This window comes from Apium graveolens, chromosome 5, assembly GCF_009905375.1.
Source record: "Apium graveolens cultivar Ventura chromosome 5, ASM990537v1, whole genome shotgun sequence".
Classification (NCBI taxonomy): domain Eukaryota; kingdom Viridiplantae; phylum Streptophyta; class Magnoliopsida; order Apiales; family Apiaceae; genus Apium; species Apium graveolens.
The window spans coordinates 95523949-95526980 of NC_133651.1; positions in this window are offsets into that span (position 1 = coordinate 95523949).

Below are 3032 nucleotides of genomic sequence, written 5' to 3' on the forward strand. Positions count from 1 at the left end.
AATTAATTAAATAAAAATTAAGCTATTTATAGTAGTAAAATTAATACTCCTAATTAAAATTAAGGCCCTAATTCTACACTTTTTAAAATTAATAGGCCCCTAATTTTATAATTTTTGAGTATTAAAATTTAATTTATAAATATTTTATATATACAATATATATGCCAAAATTTTCCAAAAATTGTGAATAATGCAAAAATGCAAAGAAATAATATAATTGAAAGTCCTATAATTTTATAAAAATAAAAATATGATTTTATGGGGTTTTGACACCCAATGGGGCCCGGAAAAGTCAATTTTCGCAAAACGAGAAAATTTATAAAATATCTAGATGTTCAGAATAATGCGATTGTAAAAGCCATTTAATGAAAAATAAGGCCCATTATTTTATTTGAAATACTGGCTTTAAAATCATTATTTGGGTCGTAAAACGTTTGAAATGAAACCTATGAATGCATAATAAAATATCTGAAAAATACCTTAAAATTACAGAAATGACATGGAATACACGTAACACATAACAGTTAGGGTTTATCAGATAATCACACATAAATGACATAGTAATACACATATTTTATTATAATTATGATATAATATAAACGTAAATTTCTCAGTCGTTACATGGAACACAGTTCTAGTTAATGAAACAAATACTTCTTTCTCTTTTGAATATAAGGGACGCAGGTATGAGGTTGATGATGATGTTCTGGTTCAAGCATTGATGTTGCCTGCTTTTGACGGTGCTCCTGATAATTATGCAACTGAGCAGCAATTTGATATGCTCAGAACTCTGAACTACAAAGGTGACATTATAACAATTGGAAAATTGACAAAGACAAAATTAAAGAGAGAATGAAATTTCTTCTTTGATTGCATCAGCAGATGTTTCTTGAATAAGACAACAAATTTTGATGCTCTTCCGTCTACTTTTATGAAAATTGGGTACTCTCTTCTCTATTATGGTAATTTTGACTATGGTAACACCATTCTTCAATTCATATTTGCTAGGAGAATAGATACACCAGGAGTAATAGGGTATACTAGATTTTTTCAGCTGGTTTTTAATTTCCTATGCCCTAATGCTGAATTTACTAATGATGAATTGCTTCATCTATTTCAAATTTCTGAGAAGGCTATCACTGATCATATTAAAAGAGATGAAAAGAATAAGTTTTTAGGACCTCCTTTCCTGCCTCAGGAGGTCAGGAAATTTCTATTGAGAAATAGACCTACTCCTTCACAAGTGCCTACATATCCTGATGCTGGCACCTCTGTCACTTTTCCTGATATTGTTGAACAAGACACTACCCATCTTATTTCTAATCCAAGCATTCCTTCTCCTAAACAGAACTCAAATCCAGCTCCTAAATTAGCGTCCTTTGATGTCTCTCAAAAGGCATCAGTTGTACTAAAGAAAAGGTTGGTCAACAGGCCTCACTGAGTGAGAGTGAAAAGAAAGAAGAATGTTTTCCAATCCGGAAAAGAAGGCTGATCATGCAAGATGATTCTAACTTTGATGATCAGATGCCCACTGGGCCAAGGGTGACGATAAAGAAATCAATAATTGCAATTCCCGATGACTCTGTTGACACAAATGGAACTAAGGAGCCAACTACTGATGCTAGTGCTCTGATCAAACAGATTCCAGTAATCAAAGAAACTGCTGTGCCCAAGACAGCTGACAAGAGCAAGTTGAAAAGAAAAGCTGATGATGTGGTTAGGTACATCAGAATGAAAAAAAAGGTTGTCCTCTGCTATGGATGTCAGTCCATAAGAACCTAAGTCTCAAAGGGATTTAGCAACTGAGACACATCCAGTCACACAAGAACCATCTTCTCAAAGGGAAGATCCAGACAATGAGGCGGCACAAATAATTGTTGCCTTTGCTCAAGATGATCTTCTTCCTGACTCTAAACAACTGCTGCAAGAAAAGAAGGCTCGTCAAAATGTATTATCAAAGGTGGATGCAGTTATTAATGATCTTATGTTTGAAGAGAGTACACAAGAACCTTCACCAATACTTGCTGAAGCGGCTCATATTCCTCAGGCCCCACAAGAACCATTAGTTCAAAGTACTGATGCTGGCCTAGTTCATTCTCCTGACAAATCAAATCCTGATGCTACAACAAATCCTGATGTTGATCAACTGTCTATTCAAGCAACTTCTACTGATGATTCCTTGCTGCTAACTAGCTTGATAAAGCATCCTGCTGCATTGTTTGTTCCTCCACTATCATCACTTCTACTTGAGGACTCACCTTTAGGTATTGCTTATTTTCCTCTATTGTTCTTCATGTTTGTATGATTATAAATAGTCTCTTGTTTGAGGTTACCTCTATTTATATGACAAGCATACTACTCCTCTCATCCATCTCTTATTTCTTTGCAAAATGTGTGATTGTGTTTTTCAGTGAGACTATGTGAGAAAATTAAATTTTGAGTGGCAGTCTCCTGTACTGGAAAAAGGAGAGGTAGATTTGACAAAAGAATTTTATAAGTGTTTCTTTACTTATAAATTTTCTTCTAAGAGAAAAATATTACTCGTAAAAGTAATATATTGTGCAGAAGTGATGAGATCACTTGAAAAGAAAAGAGAGATTTAGGTGTTACCTTGTTTTATATTTCAGGATCTCATCAGGAACAAATACTTATTGCTAAGGATCCTCATAAAGGAAAAGCAATTCTTCCTAGCTCTGCAAATTCTTCTGAGGGTCTGTCTAGCACTGATTCTGATGAAGATAGTTATCGTGATGATTCTGACACAGCTCAGCTTAAGATTGCTATTAATGCATCTAAGAAGTCCAATGTTGGTTCTTCTTCCCATTTCAATGCTGATTCTTCTTATTAGAATGCTGATGCTGGGCATTTTCGAAAGACTGAATGGGATTTTGCATGGAGAGATGCACATACTTCTATCTCCTCAGTTGTTGTTATGCAACATGTTCACAGGGCCTATGATGAACTTCAAAACCCTGCACTTAGATTGCATCTTAAGGCCTCTACCATTTCTTTGAAAGGACTTCTCTCTGAAC